Here is an 18,607-nt window from a genome sequence, read left to right as displayed (position 1 = left end):
CCTACATTACGCCCCGGGACGATTTATACCTTCAAGTTGCGTAATTAACTATAAATCTACCTGTTATTGGCTCAGTGATCGGTGTACCAGCTAATAAAATAAACACACACACGCACACAGCACACGCACACGCACACGTACATGCACTCACACATCCCCCCCTTCTCCCCCACACAGTCGTAATTTCTAATCTTCCAAATTGTTTCACTATTTTTCCTTGGTGCATTTTCCGGTTGTTTGGATATTCTTCGTTCCCTTCCGCCTTGTCACACTTTTTTTCACTTTTTCCCTTCCTTTTCTAACGTTCCCTCCAGCTTCCTCCCTTTTTGCATCTTTCTCTCCCTTCTTTCTTTCTTTCCTCTCATCTACCTCCCCATTTTCTTCCTCTTTCCCTTTCTTCTTTTTTCTCAACCCTTCATATTTTTTTAACCCTCCCTTTTGATGTCACACTGCCTCTATTTTTTCCATCCCCTTTCTATTCTCTCTTTCGCTTTTCACCTTCCTTTCTCTTGTCAAGCTTATCTCTCCTCAAACTTATCTTCCTCCGCAGAGCTTCTCCTTTCTCTCATCCCTCACGCTTAAGCTTCCTCTAATCCTTCCTTCCCTCAATCCCTTTTCCTCACTCCTTCCATCCCTTTATCACGTCTCTTATTTCTCTTCCCTTTCCTTCCCCACAACTCCCTCCCTTCCTCATAAATTACCTACCCCTCACTCCCCCTCACCCCCTTCTCTCTCTCACACTCTAGCTCTCGCTCTCACTCTCTTGCTCTCGCTCTCGCTCTCTTTCTCGTCAAGGTGAAGGACATCCGTAAAAGAGCAAATTACATGCCTTTTCATTTTCATTCTGTCTGTCTTTTTCCCGCCTTGATCTCATTTGTTAAGGAGATGAGGTTGCTTGTCTCTCCCTCCCTCTCTCCCTTCCTCCCTCCATCTCCCTCCCTCCCTTCATCCCTCCATGTCTCTCCCTTCTTCCCTCCCTCACCATCTTACCTTCACTCTCTACTTCCTACTTTCCTTCCTCCCCTTCTATTTCACCTTCATTGTTCTTCCTCTTCTCCTCCCTTCTTCTGTTCCCACATCCTCCACTTCTTCCCTTTTCACGTTCTGCTCTGCCCCTTCCAACCCTCTCTCTCCACTCCCTTCAACCTCCCATGAGTCAGGTCACAATGCAACCAGCAGCCAGATTTCCGTGTTTGACTTGCAGGAGGGAGGTCACGAAGGACTTACTCAACCAGGAAAATGGTGACTACACTGTATGTTTTTTCTGTGAAACTGAACACAAGGTAAGTGTTAAGGTAGAAGCGATAGATAGCAAGGTACAGTTTCTGGAGGGTATGTTGGGATTGGATGTAGCTAGTGTCGGGGAGAGTGAGTTCAAGGTAGTTGAAAAGGTAGAGAGGTTGGAAGATAGAGTAGGTGAGGTAGAGAAGAAGGTAGGTACCTTAGATTCCTTTCAGCAGGTTAGAAAAGGGAGTAAGGCTGCAGCGGCAGACGTTAGTTACAGTGGTGTCGTGACGAAAAACAGGTTCCAGGTGTTAGGAGACCAAGTTGAGAGCAATCCTAGCATCGTTCTTGTAGGTGATAGTTTAGTTAGACAGCAGGACCAGGAGTTTTGCAGGAAGGGAGCGAGGCGGCGGCATGTAGTTTTTTCCTGGACGTAGAATTAAACATGTAGCTGAGAAGGTTACGACTTAGTCGTCACTACCTCAGAGGAGACAGTGTTTGTTTACCTGGTTGGAGCAAACAATGTAGTTAAAGGTAGGTCAGAGGAGGTTCTAGACAAGTACAGGAAGTTTGTTGGGAAGTTGAAGGACAGCAGACGGCGTTCAGTTGTGTGTGGATTGCTCCCTCGGCACGATGTTAGTTCCCTCATTCTCAGTAGAATGCTGGGGATTAACGAACGTGTCAGGGATTTGTGTAGTCGTGAGGGAGTCATGTTTGTGGACGTCTGGGATCATTTTATTCATGACAGGAGCTTGTTTGCTAATGATGGACTTCACCTAAATTGTGTAGGAAAGGCGAGGCTGGGCCGAGTGTTGGATGAGGAAGTTTTGAAAGAGTTAAAGAAAAGTCAGGTGCAGAGGGAACGAGGTGTGGAAACTTCCGGCTTGGCTGGGAGTGGGAGGAGTCTTCACTCAGACGGTGAGGTCCACAGAGGTGGGAGTGTCAGGTCTCAGGTGAGGGAGGAAGTAGAGGTGTGTACTGCTGAGGGGACGTCAGGTCGTCGGACCCCCAGGCGGGGGATACTGAGGTAGCGGTCAGGTCAACAGCCACACAGGTGAGGGGCACTGAGGTAGCGGTCAGGTCGCCAGACCCCCAGGTGGGGGATACTGAGGTAGCGGTCAGGTCAACAGCTACACAGGTGGGTGGTGAGGTAGAGGTAGCTGTAGATAATCGGGTCTCATGTACTATTCCAGTGAAACGACAATTGATATATGGCGCACACTCGGCGAATAAATTAAACATCTTCTATGTAAATGCCCGTAGCATTATTCAGAAGCGTAGCCACTTGATAATTCATGCAATTACTGAAAAACCCGACTTCATTTTGATCACAGAAACATGGCTAAATACGCGTGACAAGCATAAGTTAAGTGAAGTAGCTATCAATGGTTACAACGCGTATGCTAAGTGTCTTCTACACAAAAAAGGTGGCGGTGTAATAATATATGCTAAAAGTAATTTAGAAGTCATTCAGCTTAACACAACCGAAACAGAGGCTTATGATTCGTTGTATGTACAAGCGACGATCAATAAAGAAAAGTATGTTCTGGCCGTAATTTACCGACCTCCTAAATCAAATGGAGACATTAATGGAAATCTCTACGCAGAGATAAATAAAATTATCAGAAACAGAAATGCAATAATATGCGGCGACTTCAATAACCCCTCTGTTAACTGGTCTGCACTCTCTGCCGACAAGGAAGGAGCTAGATTAATAAATTTTGCGCAAAGATACATTTCTTTATCAAACCGTTTCTGCGCCGACGAGAAAAAATAATCAGGGATAAAATGATCACTTTCCTTGAAACAAATGATTTAATAACTGATAGTCAGCATGGATTTCGTAGTAATCGGTCGTGCCTTACCAACGTATTAACCTTTTTCAACGATGTTTATACATGTTGGGACGCCCGAAGCCCATATGACGTAATTTACTTAGATTTTCAAAAAGCGTTTGATAAAGTTCCTCACGTTAGGCTTATTTCTAAACAGAGTTCCCACGGTATTAACGACCATCTATGTGCGTGGATTCATGACTGGCTCACCGACAGAGAACAACGTGTATTTCTTAATGGTGAAGCATCGGATTGGCAACCCGTCACCAGTGGCGTGCCCCAAGGTTCGGTCCTGGGGCCAACACTATTCATAATTTACGTGAACGACTTAGAAACTGATATCCTATCAAAAGTAGCCAAATTCGCCGACGACACCAAATTAGGAGGTACGGTAATGAACAGTAGAAGTTGCGAGAATATTCAATCAGACTTAATAAGACTTGCCGACTGGAGCGAAAAATGACAAATGAGTTTTAACGTAGATAAATGTAAAGTAATGCACATAGGTGAAAAAAATCCTAACTTTAAATTTCAGATTCAAGGACATGAGCTCCGCGAAGTAAAACAAGAAAAAGATCTTGGTGTCATTATCAGTGACACTCTTAAAATGAGTGATCAATGTTCTGCAGCGAGTAAAAAAGCCAATATGATGTTAGGATTAATCTCAAGAAACTTTGATTATAAATCACCCGAGCTTATGAAGAGATTATATTTAGCATTTGTAAGACCACACCTAGAATACGCCGTTCAGTTCTGGTCACCGAACTATATCAAAGATCAAGTTTTGCTAGAAAAAATACAGCGACGAGCAACCAAACAAATTCCAGCGCTACGAAACTTGCCATATGACGAGCGTTTAAAGCGTTTAGATATGTTTTCCCTAAAAAAGCGAAGGATAAGAGGGGACTTAATTGAAGTGTTCAAAATCCTTAATGGATTCGACAACATTAACCCATATAGTCTATTTCAGAGAGACACCAACACAATAACACGCAGCAACGGTGTGAAATTAAAGGGAAACCGATGTAACACACTGGTGCGCAGAAGTTTTTTCAAAAACAGAGTCGTCGATCACTGGAATAGACTCCCACCGTCAGTAGTTAGCGCATAGAGTATCAATAGCTTCAAGTCTTCATTGGAAAAGTACTTCAGGGATATAAGATTATACTGACCGTTCTTCGCATGTTTTCAGACAGATTGCAGCAAGACCTCAACCTAAATCCATATTATTCTCCCCCACAACCTAGATTGCAAGTAGCGTAAGTTAACAATAGAGTAAAGCAACAGTTAATGTCCGCATGACAGGTGGAGTGAGGTGTGGGTGCAGTAAGGTGACAGGGTACTGGTGCGTGCATAGTACCGCTGGTAAAACGAGGATCAAGCCTCCACCTGTGCCCCTGAAACTACACCTCACCCATCGTTAGTATTAGGGGGGATTCTGGGGCTGCCCTGTGTAGGCCACTCGGCCTCTTCCAGTCTCCCTGTGTTTCTGTGTTCTTATGTAATGAAGTCTTTTTCCCCCACAGCTTAGGTTACCAGTAGTGTAAGTTAAGGGTAGTAATTTCCTCTTATTTCTCTCTTTACTGTAAAATTTCCATGTCCCTTTCTTCCTTGAAGGTACATGGTGTTCTCTTCTAACTATTTCCTGCCGGCACGTTGCCAGAGGGAGAGGTGGGTGGGGAGGAGCCTTCATCTATTCTGTCCTGTCCTACCACACGTAGATTACTAATAGTAGCGGTAGTAAACAGACACCCTTGCCATAGACCGATAGGTCTTCTGGTGTCTGTTGTTCCTATGTATTCCTATGTATTCCCTTCACCTTCAATGTTGTTTCTCTTTCCATTCCTCCTTCCTACTTTTCATTCTCCATTTCCCCTTCCTTTACCATATCCTTTATTCCTTCCCTTGTCACGTTCTTTCCAACCTTTTCTCTCTACTCCCTACTCTCCTTCCTGCTCTCCTATTCCACTTTCACTGTTGTCCGTCTTTCACTACCTCCTACCTACTCTTTCTTCCTTTCCCTTCCTTTACAATGGCGTCTACTATTTCCCTTCCCGCATCCTTCGGGGGCCTCGTAGTGCAGTGGTTATCACACTCGGCTCACAACCGAGAGAGCCCGGGTTCGATTCCCGGGCGGAGTGGAAAAAATTGGGCGACTTTTCCGATACCCTACTTCCCTGTCCACCTAGCAGTGAATCGGTACCAGGTATTAATCGGGGGTTGTGTCCCGTCTCCTGGGATCTGTTCCCTCCTCCTATAATTCTTTCCCCTTCTGTCTCTCTCCGGCATACCACAGATGTTGCGCCGACTAAACGAAACTTTCCAACTTTCCCACATCCTTCCTTACCCTATCTTTATTTTCCCCTCCCTCCCTCCCTTCCTTCCTTGTCCTTGCTTCCTCTCTTCGGTCCTTGTGGCCTCAGTAATCTCTTTGTTGCGTCAGGACGAAATGTTTCATGTATTTTTCTCATAATTTGCGATACTTTGAAACGCTGGAAATTCTGTCTCTTGTCTGCGTTATATTTTTTTATTTGTTTTGGTTCAAGTTGCGTCTACACCAAAGACTATTTTTGAGAATATGGTTTAATGAACTTAAGTAAAATGGTTAGTTATATTTTTATTTTAAAATGCATAAACTTTTGCTTCTCCTTTCTCAGAACAGTTAACGTGTGTAAATTAGAGAAAGAAGGCCATAGTTTGGTTAATAAGTGAATGACTAGAACAAGCTATTTAGGTTTCAGTCCTTAGGATCGAGACGACACACTAAAAAGGTAAACAAAACACACGATTCGACACCATGCAGACAGAACCTCAGCGCCATGCAGGTGAACATACGCAATCGACTTGGAATCCTTTGTCTGGAACTCCCGCTTGGGTTTTTAATCTAATTCGTGGCGATGCTGGAATGCACAAAGACCCGGTAGACTCAGACTCCCTGAAGGACATGTTGCAGATTTGTTATTCTGCGTTTATTTGTGAAGGAATTTTGGTATTATTGTAGCTGAGAGAGAGAGAGAGAATGGCTGGCTTTGATAGATAGATAAACAGAGTGAACCAGACATAGATAGACAGTGAGAGAAATCTAAGCAAATTCACCTTTGTCAACTAAATAGCCAGTTTTCTCTCTCTCTCTCTCTCTCTCTCTCTCTCTCTCTCTCTCTCTCTCTCTCTCTCTCTCTCTCTCTCTCTCTCTCTCTCTCTCTCTCTCTCTCTCTCTCTCTCTCTCTCTCTCTCTCTCTCTCTCTCTCTCTCTCTCTCTCTCTCTCTCTCTCTCTCTCTCTCTCTCTCTCTCTCTCTCTCTCTCTCTCTCTCTCTCTCTCTCTCTCTCTCTCTCTCTCTCTCTCTCTCTCTCTCTCTCTCTCTCTCTCTCTCTCTCTCTCTCTCTCTCTCTCTCTCTCTCTCTCTCTCTCTCTCTCTCTCTCTCTCTCTCTCTCTCTCTCTCTCTCTCTCTCTCTCTCTCTCTCTCTCTCTCTCTCTCTCTCTCTCTCTCTCTCTCTCTCTCTCTCTCTCTCTCTCTCTCTCTCTCTCTCTCTCTCTCTCTCTCTCTCTCTCTCTCTCTCTCTCTCTCTCTCTCTCTCTCTCTCTCTCTCTCTCTCTCTCTCTCTCTCTCTCTCTCTCTCTCTCTCTCTCTCTCTCTCTCTCTCTCTCTCTCTCTCTCTCTCTCTCTCTCTCTCTCTCTCTCTCTCTCTCTCTCTCTCTCTCTCTCTCTCTCTCTCTCTCTCTCTCTCTCTCTCTCTCTCTCTCTCTCTCTCTCTCTCTCTCTCTCTCTCTCTCTCTCTCTCTCTCTCTCTCTCTCTCTCTCTCTCTCTCTCTCTCTCTCTCTCTCTCTCTCTCTCTCTCTCTCTCTCTCTCTAGCTGTGAAAAAGATATTGCGAACCGATTGCTGTGTGGAGGTGCGTGTGTGGAGGGGGAGTGTGTGTGTGTGTGTGTGTGTGTGTGTGTGTGTGTAGAAAGTGCTCTTTATCTATGTCTATCTTTGTATCTTTATCTATCTCTGTTTATCTATCTCCGTCTATCTATCAGTGAATCAGGTCCGGTCAGTCAGTCACTCGAATATTCTGTCTAACGCTCATGGTATTCAACGTGTATATTGCCAATCAGTTAGTCAGGCACTGTTTCTGTCAATTAATCTGTTAGGCATTCATTCAGTCGCTGGTTACTTGCTCACTCATTCACTCACCCACTCACCCACTTACTCACTCACTCACTTACTTTCATTCACTCAGGTCTTTAAAATTAATCTGTTCGCTATTCATTCAGTCGTTGGTCACTCACTCACTCACTCACCCACCCACTTGCTCCCTCCCTCCCTCCCTCCCTCCCTCCCTCACTCACTCAGGAGATCTTTAAAATATACCAGTCTCGAGGGATGGAAATAATAATGCTAATGTTTTACCCCTTTAAATTAACTACACTATTTTCTTGGAATTTAATATGGGAGAGCAAACACAAAAGCAACACAACAACAGCAACACAAAAGATCAGAGAGGAAGGGAAGAGGACTGATGCTCGTGGCAGAAAAAAAAGCACCACTCTTGTTAGAAGTGGAAAAGGTCATCATACGAAGCCTATAAAAGTAACCCCCCAAAAATATTAATGAATTTTATGCAACACGAAAGGAAGCGTGGTACAAAAATCCTTCACCCGGAGTTAATAAAGCTGCAAGACGTAACGGCAACACAAATAGAGACAGTAAAAAGTGATAGTAAAAGAGAAGTAAAACAAAAAAAAACATGAAAACAAAGAAGAGTATTATCACATATGATATTTTAGAGAATAATAGATGGGGTTGCGTCTCTCAGGATAAAAAAAGATAGTGTTTCACAATGCTTATGAAGAAAAAAATGTATGAGATAGCTTGTAACTGTAAAAAAGAGAGAGAAAGTGTAATACTATATGCATGATTAAAGTGTGTGTGTGTGTGTGTGTGTGTGTGTGTGTGTGTGTGTGTGTGTGTGTGTGTGTCATTGACCTTATAATTAGCAACCAGCCGAATCAGGAGGTAATCATTATAGAGAAATTTTTGTAATATATCTAAAAGCATTAATTAAACCTCCTTGTGCTCGTAATGTTAAAAAAAGCGACTCGTATGTCATTATTCTCTCGCTCTCTCTCTCGCTCTCGGTCTCTCTGCTACACGAACCAATTTGCATAAAGGATGTGGGGATCGTCAGTAATGAGTCGAAATAATCAAAGCCGAGCGGCGGGCGGAGGATAAAGGAGGGTCGGGCTGCGCTCCCCGAAGAATTAGCAAATTTAATGAAGCAATAAAAGGAAAAAAAGAAAGAAGATGGAATACTGTCGCAGCAATGAAGCGTTTTTTCTTTTTTTTCTTGAGCCATGTTTATGATTTTAAGTCTTTTTGTTTTATTGTCGTTGTTTTACTTGTTTTTGTTTGTTTGTGAGTTAGGAATCGAATGGTTAAGATGAAATTCTGTTGCAGTGATACAGAATCTCTTTATTATTGTTGTCTATTTCAGTCGTATTTATTTATTTATTTTATTTTTTGTTTTTGAAATGTGAAAGGAATGCAACGTCGATTCCCTATCTGTTTATCTATCTTTATCTATTTATCTATTTTAATCTATTTGTCTATCTTTGTATTTATGTATCTATCTTTATATATTTCAGTCATAGGCTTATATCGGTAAATTTATCCTTAAGACATATTGAGCCTAAGGTATCATATGTCATAAAGAGGTGTCGAAATAATAAAATGTATATTATAAAGAAATGCCACATACAGCGCGCAAAAAAATGGTGAAACTAGTGTCCATCTAAGGCAAAGAAAAGTTCATTAGCCTCGTTATAGCTGTAAAATATATTAAATTATTTCTCAAAACTCCTGCTTGCCAGAATCCATCTAAAAAGTTAAGTAAATTATAAGGAAAATAATGTTTGTGAGCAAAAGTATGTACTCAAAAGTTTGTTTATTCTTTTTGTAACATTGCTGCGCCAGGGACACCTTTTCATATTATACTTTTTTACTTATTATAACAACACTTTAATTATCCCACCTTCACCTTGCCTTACTTTACCTTACTCTGGCTACCTTAACTTACCCTACCTTACCGATCTTCTTACTCTACCATACCTTGCTCATCATCACCTTACTCATTGCCTTACTTTACCTTTCTTTGGCTATCTTACCTTACTACCGATCTTACTCTCCTTACATTCCCCAACATCACATTACTTTGTCTTACTTTGCTATATTCAATCTAACCTTACCCTACCTCTCCTTACCTTACCTAAACTCACCTTAGTTTGCCTGACCTAGCAAGACCTAACGTAACCTAATCTAACCTAACATATCCTTGCCTTACTTTTTCTTATTTAATCTAACCTTACCCTACCTCTCCTTACTTTATATAAACTCGCCTTACTTTGCCTGACCTGACCTTACATTGCATAACCTGATATTTTTTGTGTAGGAGGGAGGGAGAGGGAAGGAGAGGGTGGAAGAGAGAAGGAGAAGAAGGGAGAGGGAGAGGGAGACGGAGGGACAAAGATATAAAGATAATAATAAAGATAAGATAAGAGAGAGAGAGAAGAGCAGAACTAATTGTATAGATTATTTTCCTGACCGAATAACACAAATTTACTGGCGAAAAATGGCAGGTATTATTGTGTATCCCGAACCACCGAAAATGAAAAGAAATAGTTGAGAGGAATTAAGATGGCAAGACGGCAATGAAAAATAATGAATAGAATAGCATTAGGGAAAGGAAGGGATGAACAGGATAAAAAGGATAAAAACATGAAAATAATTGTTGAGAAATATTAAAGGGAAATGACGATAACGCAAGAAAATAGATAACATAACATTAGAGAAAGGAAAGGCTAAAAAGGATAAAAGGATGAAAAAGCTAAAAAAAGATTAAAAAGAACGAGGAAAATTGTTGAGAAATACTAAGAAGACATAACGGTAACGAAGGAAAATAAATGAATAAAGTTACATTAGGGAAAAAAGTGAAAAAAAATGATAAAGGGATAACGATAAAAAACGAAGAAAGTTGTTGATATATTAAAAAAAAGATACGACGGTAATGAAGGAAAATAAATAAAGTAACATTAGGGAAGGACAGAGAGGATAAAAAATTTAAAAAATGGGAAAAAAGATCTTGTGTATAAAAAGTAAAATAAAATCATCTACACATAAAATAAAATAAGTACACTTACGCACAATAATATAATAATACAAAAATAAAGTTACATTTCGAAGAGACAGAGAGGATAAAAAAGAAAACAAATGGAATAAAAAAAAATCTTGTGTATAAAAAAGTAAAATAATATCATCTACACATAAAATAGATAAAGACTTACGCACAATAATGAAAATGAAAATAGATAAAGTATACGGAAAGACAAAGAGGATTAAGAAATAAAATAGATGAAAAAAAATTCTTGTGTATAAAAAAGTAAAACAATATCATCTACACATAAAATAAATAAAGACTTACGCACAATAATATAATAATGAAAATAGATAAAGTATACGGAAAGACAAAGAGGATTAAGAAATAAAATAGATGAAAAAAAAATCTTGTGTATAAAAAAAAACCAAATAATATCTCCACATTCCCGGTCAGAACAAACACCTCTCCTTGCCAAGTCTCCCCCGGTAATGGACACGCCCGGCCACCTCTTACTTATTATCCTCGCATATTTTTTTCGTATTCATAGTCCGGGGGGAAAAAATAAATAAAAGTTCGGGTAGTAGTAGTGCGGTCAGACAGTATGCAAAGTGTGGTGGTGGTGGTGGTGGTGTTGAAGTTGTTAGGTTGCACAGTACTAAAAATCTTTATGAGAGAGAAAGAGAGGGAGGGAGGGAGAGGGAGGGAGGGAGGAAATGGGAAGGAGATGGAGGGAGGGAGGGAGAGGGAGGGAGAGAGATGGAGGGAGAGGGAGGGAGGGAGAGGGAAGGAGAGGGTGGAAGAGAGAAGGAGAAGAAGGGAGAGGGAGTGGGAGACGGAGAGGGAGACATAAGGATAAAGATAAAGATAAAGAGAGAGAGAAGTATAACCTCAAACCTTCTGCAGGACTAATTTTGAAGAGAAGAGCGAAAGGAAAGGGTAAACACAAAGGGTAAATAGGTAAGGTCATTAGCGTCCAGGTGACCCCACAAAGGTGAGCAAAGGTGAGGGCGGACACACCTGAGCACTAAGTTACCTGCCCCTACCTCATTTTTTTTATCTTTATACCATTGAATATTAAAAAAAAGTCATATCTACCTACTCCAACATTTAACATTTTCCTCCCTTTAACAGTTTTATGATATTCTCTTCATAATAGGAAGCTTCTCATATTTTCACACATTCATTTTCTTTCTTTTCAGGTAGATGTTTATTTTTCATGGTTTTATCTATCGCTTCAGAGTGGTCTTTTTCCCACGTTTTCTGTTTACATTGTTTTCATTTAAGTTATTTGCTCACATGTATTTAACTTTCATTACAAGCAGAAGTTTTAAATTTTCATGGTTTTCTCTACCGCTTTGGAGTAATTTTTTTTCACATGCTTTCTGCTTTTAACATTGTCCTTTCGAGTTTTGTTGAAGTCGTATATCTTCATTTACTTTTACGTGTTGCTGTCATATTAAGTACCAGTATTTTCTTGTCTTTATGTACTTTTTAGAGGAATTTGTGTGGGTGTGTGGGAGAGGGGGGTGGGTGGGTGTGGGTAGTGGGGGCGTGTGCGTGTGTGCGTAAGTCGTTTTCACCTTTCACGCGCCCGGACACAGACTTTCTTTTGGTAACCACAAGGCATCCCATTTTCTCTAGTGCGACGGCGGACCATTTTCTTTGGGCGAGAGAGGACTGAGGGATGAGGAAGAAGGCAAATTAGCAACGATGGAGAGTGATGGAGGTGCGATGGCGGGAGAGAGAGAGAGAGAGAGAGAGAGAGAGAGAGAGGGAGAGGGAGGGAAAGAGTGAGCGTGTGTTCTCTTGGGAAATTACCGTAAACTACAAGTGGGAAGGAAAATGAGACTTGATATTTTTCCATAGCTCTTTTTATTATGTAGATCTGAAGGTGTGTGTGTGTGTGTGTGTGTGTGTGTGTGTGTGTGTGTGTGTGTGTGTGTGTGTGTGTGTGTGTGTGATGTGGTGGTTCACTTTTTTTGCAGTAACTCTCCTTTGTTTTATATTATTTGTGTTTCTTCATTTCATATTTTTTAATCCTCTAATATAATCTTTCATTGCGTTTATCTTTGTTTCTATTAGCTTATGTTTGAGTCTGTGTGTCTGTTTATCATCCTTGCTGTCTGTCTGTATGGGATGTTGTCTGTACTTCTGTCTGTCTATCTGTGTATTTATTTCTGTCTGTGTCTGTGTAATATTCTCTCTCTCTCTCTCTCTCTCTCTCTCTCTCTCTCTCTCTCTCTCTCTCTCTCTCTCTCTCTCTCTCTCTCTCTCTCTCTCTCTCTCTCCCCCCCCCCCCCCCTCCCCGAAACACACACACCCCAGGGAGTCTGCGTCTTCTCTCTCTCACCTCATCCATCACACTTTTTCCCTCCTCGCCCCTCCCATCTTTATCACCTTTTTTTTCCCGGCGCCTTCAGGAACAAAACAGAGTCAGAGAGGTGATGCAAAGGGCCAGAGGAAATGAGGAAAAGGGTCCCTTCATTTGCATCTACTTCGTCTTTGTGTGGGTGGGTGGATGGGTGTGGGTGGTAGTGGGAGTGGGCGTGTGTGTGAGCGTGAGGGTGGAATGTCTTTTGTTTCGTTTCATAATTTCCTTTTTAACTTTTTATATATTTATTTTTTTATTCGTCAATGCATATTTTGTTTTCCTTGTTCTCTGTTTGTCTCTTTCCCTCCCTTTGTCCCGGTTTTCCAATTCTTCCTTTCTCCATATATTTATTTCATTCTTACCCTCTTTATTCCTTCTGTATATTTTCTCTTCTTTTCCACACACCTCCACTCCTTCACTCTTACCCTTTCAGTCTTTCTCCTTTCTTTCTATCCCTTTTCTTTCCTTATCATTCCCATATAACTAACCTGTATACATTCACGTGTTTTTTTATATTCTTTCCCCTTTCCATTTTTTCCCTGCTTCCTTCCTTCTTGCATTCTTTCCATTATTCCATCTTTCTTTTCTTTCCCTTCCCTTCTTCCTTCATTTCGTCACTTCACCCCTGTCATCCTTCTGTTACTCCGGTCTTCCTTTTATCCATTTCCTTCATTTTATCAGTTCTCTTTTTCCCCTCTTATCATTCCTGTCCTCCTTCTATCCATCTTTTTTTTTCCTTCCAGACGCCGGCTCTTCTTATCAGCCCCTCATCACCGCCACCCTTCACTCAGCGTTCACTCCCAACCCACATTTCACTCTCCCAGAAACGTGAGTAAAAAAGTATTAAGAAAGAGAACTTATGTCTACACTTTCGCAAAACTTGACGGCGACGCGAAACGGGGAGGAATTTTAACCAACTCGCGAGAATATCTAAAATTATTGACACTAGATAATACAAATGCTGAAGTAATGGCAGATTAGATTTTAACGCGCCCGGGAAAATAAAGTAAAACAGTTTTGCCATAACTTGAAAGACCTGCCAGAGAGTGCTTTGTAAACCATCGCGCGAGGAAAATGAGGGAAAATGAGGCGCAGGATCGGGTGTAATATTGAGGCACGGGTCGGTTGATGGAGTGTGTGTGTGTGTGTGTGTGTGTGTGTGTGTGTGCGCGTGTGTGCGTGTGCGTAAGTGCGTATGCGTGTGCGTGCGTGCGTGTGCGTGTGTGCACGCGCGCTTGTGCGTGTGCATGTGTATACGCACATGCGTGTGAATGTGCTTGCCTGTGCGTGCGCACGCCTGGTGCAGACCGGCCGGTAAGTAATGAGCGACACAAAGATGATCACGATTAGCAGCGAGCAGCTTAATTAAGTTACTTAGAAATTAATCAGCTTCAGGATACATTAAAATGGCTTAATCTTAATGAATTCATGGACAGGAAACATACGATATATATATATATATATATATATATATATATATATATATATATATATATATATATATATATATATATATATATATATATATATATATATATATATATATATATATATATATATATATATATACATATATATATATATATATATATATATATATATATATATATATATATATATATATATATATATATATATATATATATATTTCTGTATATATGTGTGAGGTATTGTTTTAATCTCATGTTCCGGCTCCATACACACGCCTGCCTTATATGCTCTGCTCCCGGTGTAATAATTTAATGCTAAAACACTAATTAAGGTTTCAGCAATGGTGTTATCCCTTTAATTTGATCGTCGCCGCGGAAGACTCGCCGTCCATGAATAAAACTGGTCCAGGGACGTTAAGAAGCTAAATATTTTAAAATGATGGCGCCTCGTCAATGCTTACATTATATACTTTACGTTCCGGCGGGAGTGTGATGTATCCAGAAAATGTGGAGGGAAAGGTAGAGGAAAATGGATAAGTACCTGGGATGGAGAGGCGGGGAGGGGGAAGAAGCTGGGAGGCGTGTAACAACTGAACTCCCCCTGGGGTGGCTGCGTCCCTCCACCCTCCCCAGTCCTTGGCCGCTCTGTGTTGTCGTAGAGGGGACAGCTGCGGTGATTAATTAGTTATTGTTGACTGATTATTAACAAGGTGACGCAATTATCCGCATGTGAGGACAGGGGGTGAGGGAGGGATGCTGTACTAAAGAGTTAATAAGGAAAACTATTGGAGCGGGATGTGGGACGCGGTAGTGATGGGAGGAGCAGTGATGTGAGGTAAGTGCCAATTAATGAAGAAGAGAAAGTGAGTGTGAAAACGACCACATTACTGAAAGGAAAGCAGGACAGGGAACAGGTGAAATGTATAGATTAATGAGAAAGAAAGGTGTAGGGGTGATATTAAAAGATGAATGGCTTATCAATTTAGCAGATTGTTAATTTAAAGGTATGGAGTGGAAGATAACAGGGGAGTGGAATATGGATGTGAAAGAAAGTAATGAGTAATAAGTGTAATAAGTGTGTGTGTGTGTGTGTGTGTGTGTGTGTGTGTGTGTGTGTGTGTGTGTGTGTGTGTGTTGCGTGATTGTTAAACGTCTGTCTTTCTTTTAAGTTAGTGACCTACTCTCTCTTCTCTCCCTCCCTCTCTCACTTCCCCCTTTCCCTCCTTCCCTCCCTCCCCTCCTCCCTGGATTGATTATGGAAGATAAAACGGAAAACGGTACTATAGAGGTAAGGTGAAGCAGATAGAAGAACAGTGATAAACAAATGGAATGAAAATAGGAGCAAAAGAAAGGATTGAAAAGAGGAAGGAATTGTGAGAAGAAGAAAAAAAACGCTGGGAAGATTGCGAAAAATAAACTGAACTGATAGAGGAGAGAAAGTAAGAATTAAAATAGATGTAGAGATTGTGAAAAAGAAAACCTTGGTAAGATTACGAGAGAGAAACGAAATGAAGACAGGAAAGTAAGTGGTAGGGATTGAGAAGAAGAAAACCCAAGGAAAATTACGAGAAAACCGGAATGAAGATAAGAAAGTCAGAAATAAAAAGAGGTAGAAATTGAAAAAAAATAAACCATAGGAATATTACAAGGAAGAAGGAATGTCAAATGCGAGCGAAGAAATCCTAAGAAAGTAAGAATTAAAAACAGGTAGAAATTGAGAAGAAAAAAAAACGCTTGGAAGATTACGAGTAAAAAATGATGGCAAATGAAAGCGAAGAAATCCTGATCTGTTACCTGGAATCGGGCTGCCGAGATTTATTAATTACTTTTCACACCTGCCAGTAACGGATAGTTCTCCTCTCGCGTCCAATTTAATGCTGGAAAGTCTTAATTAACATGCCAATGCACCCCCAGAAACACCCATTGCCAGTAGAGGTCCTTCTACTCATGTTTCAGCCTCGTATCCGTCCTGTTTGAGTGTGGCTGCGGTAGGTTTTTTATGCCATTATATTTGGGTTTGAGACGTGTTTCAATTGTTTTTCCTGTTGGGTTGTATTGGTTTTAGTTGTGATAATCTCCTTCGTTATCTTCTTGGTGTTGTTTTGGTAATGTTTCAGTCGTGTTTTCCTCATGTTTTAGTGTAGTTGTGGTATTTTTTTTTATATATACGTGTTATTATATTTGGGTTTCAATTTTTGTTTTCAGTGGGTTTATATTTGTTTCTGTCGTGGTAGTCTCTTCGTTGTCTTGTCTTTTGAGGAGGTTTCAGTCATGTTTCTATCGTGTTTCAGTCGCGTTTCATTTCTCCAGTTAGTTTTCTCTCTTAATATACTTCTATTTTAATTGCTTTTCGCCTTCAGTTTATTGTACATTTATTCTTTTTTTTTTCATTTTCATTTATTTCATCTTCACATCTTACATTTTGTTATTATGAAGTGATGTTTTATAGTTTTCTTATTTATATTTGATTTCTTGGTCCATATTCTGTCCGACAATATTTTCTCTTCGTCCGTGATTTCCATATTTCTGATTGCTTCTTACCGCTTCTTACCTGTTAGTCTTCCGGATGATTGCCACACCTGATAATCTTGCATCTGATTGGTTCTTACCTGTGAATCTGACAGCCCAGGATTCTCTACACCTGTTAATTGTCTTTGATCCTTGGTTTTAGTGCACCTTGTATCGACTCCTCAGGTAAATTTTGAACAATAAACGGTGAATCTTATTTTTCGTTAAATTCTGATAAATGTTTTTCCCCATAACATGATACCCACGATTGATGATGGTGTTTGTCAATAGATCGCGTTACATTATTAATAGGCTATCCATGTTCATTTTAATCGTTTTCTGTTTGGGTAATAGCCGTAGTATTTGTTAATAGATTACTACGCTGTCAATGAATTATAGAGCGTTTTGTCACAAGCATTACCTGCTGAAAAGTATTACCGGGTACGTTCATGAATATTTGCAAAGCCCCGCAAGGCAAACGCTTGAAATACGCCTCGTTTTGCATAGTTATGAAGTAAAGTGAATGGAAACAGCGGACGGGACGAAATAAAAAGCCGCCTGCTCTGGTTCACTACACTCCGCGCTACTCTGTTCATCCCCGTCCACCTGTCCTGGCGACCCACCTGCCCGGCCTACCTGCGTGTGTGTGTAGTGTGTTGATGTTTGAGAAGGTACGAAAGACTTGGGAGTAGAATGAGTTATCGTCTGTGTATGTGTGTTTAGCTTTATGTTGGTGAGGTGTACCTAGTGTAATATTGTCATAGCCATCATCATTACTGTGAGCATTCATCATTATTCATTTATTTTCATTTTATTCTTATTTTCGACATTTTCTCCATTTCCAAATTTTTCCCCGCCTCCTCCTCTTTCGCCTTCTATTTTCCTCCTCCTCCTCTTCCTCCTTCTATTTTCTTCCTCCTCCTCTTCCTCCTCCTCCTGTTTTCCATTTTCATTCTCCTCATTTGCATTAGTACCGTCATATCTTTCATCATCATCATCATCATCATCATCATCATAGTTGAATTGTTTTGTGCGTTTGAACCGAACCCGAATATTATGTAAAATTCTGTTGTTGTTGTTCGTTGAAATGAAATGGGCTTAATATAGACATTAAACAAACCAACAGCCAGACTCCACACGCATTCGGAAAAAATAACAAAATAATATCTATAATTCCGACAGATGAAAAGTAAAATCGTTTTACAAAACTTCGACCAAAGGTTTTACTGATGGTACTTCGGAAACGCATTTACGCGCGTTAATATTGTTGTTGTTGTTGTTGTTGTTGTTGTTGTTGTTGTTGTTGTTGTTGTTGTTGTTGATACTGCTGATGATGCGCTTGTTTTTGTTTTAGTGGGTTTCTTGTTATTGTTTTTCCTCCTTGTTCTTCTTGTTCTTGTTCATTTCTTGTTTTTTTTTCTTCAAGCTCTTTTTCTCTTATTTTTTTCGTGTAAATATTTTCGTTTTATTTTTTCTTCCTTCTATCCTCTTGGTCTTCTTTTTTTTGTTTGTTACTTTTTCTTGTTAATGTTTTTGTTCTTTATTTCTTTTTCCTTCTATTCTCTTGGTCTTCTTTTTTTGTTTGTTACTTTTTCTTGTTAATGATTTTCTCTTTTTTTTTTCTTCCTTTTATCCTCTTGGTCTTCTGTTTTGCTATTGTCGCCGTTGTTGTTGTCGTTGTTCTTGTTGTTGTTGTTGGTGGTGGTGGCTGTGGTTTGTGCCTTGCTGTTCTTGTCGTCGTTGCTGTTGTTGTCATTGTCGCTATTATTGTTGTTGTTCCTGCTGTCACTATACTCACCTGGACACAATGAACAGGTAGTAAACTTGATTAGCAGCGATTGACATCCAGGTGCGTGAGGTGCGAGGAAATGGAATGCGATGAATGGCAAATGGAATGAGTTGTGGCGGAGAGCAGCGCGAGGTGGAGCTTCCCGCAGAGGCATGGGGTGTGTGAGTGAGTGGAGTTGTGAAACGCACCTCAGTACCTGCGAGCGTTGATTAAATCTCTTCACCTGTACACCGTGTTCGGAAGCTGCAAAATTCCACACCGCGCTCAGCTTTTTATTTCCACGCTTATTTATCTATCTGTCTTTGTTTATC

The 18,607-nt window shown here is 40.5% G+C and overlaps 1 protein-coding gene across 9 annotated transcripts in view; it reads left to right on the top strand.

Annotated features, from left to right (window-relative positions):
- Positions 1-18,607, top strand: part of LOC126995940 (hemicentin-2-like) — a 462,936-nt gene that overhangs the window by 271,876 nt on the left and 172,453 nt on the right. For 6 of the 9 annotated variants that reach the window (XM_050855852.1, XM_050855850.1, XM_050855853.1 and 3 more), the window contains one exon: positions 13,313-13,397. The exons of the other annotated variants lie outside the window; for them this stretch is intronic. The gene's annotated coding sequence lies outside the window, so the exon portion shown is untranslated. The remainder of the gene's footprint in view (positions 1-13,312; positions 13,398-18,607) is intronic. 9 annotated transcript variants of the gene reach the window in all.

Source organism: Eriocheir sinensis, chromosome 9, assembly GCF_024679095.1.
Source record: "Eriocheir sinensis breed Jianghai 21 chromosome 9, ASM2467909v1, whole genome shotgun sequence".
Classification (NCBI taxonomy): Eukaryota; Metazoa; Arthropoda; class Malacostraca; order Decapoda; family Varunidae; genus Eriocheir; species Eriocheir sinensis.
Note: the sequence above shows the minus strand (reverse complement) of the source record. Positions and strands in the feature narration are given on the sequence as shown.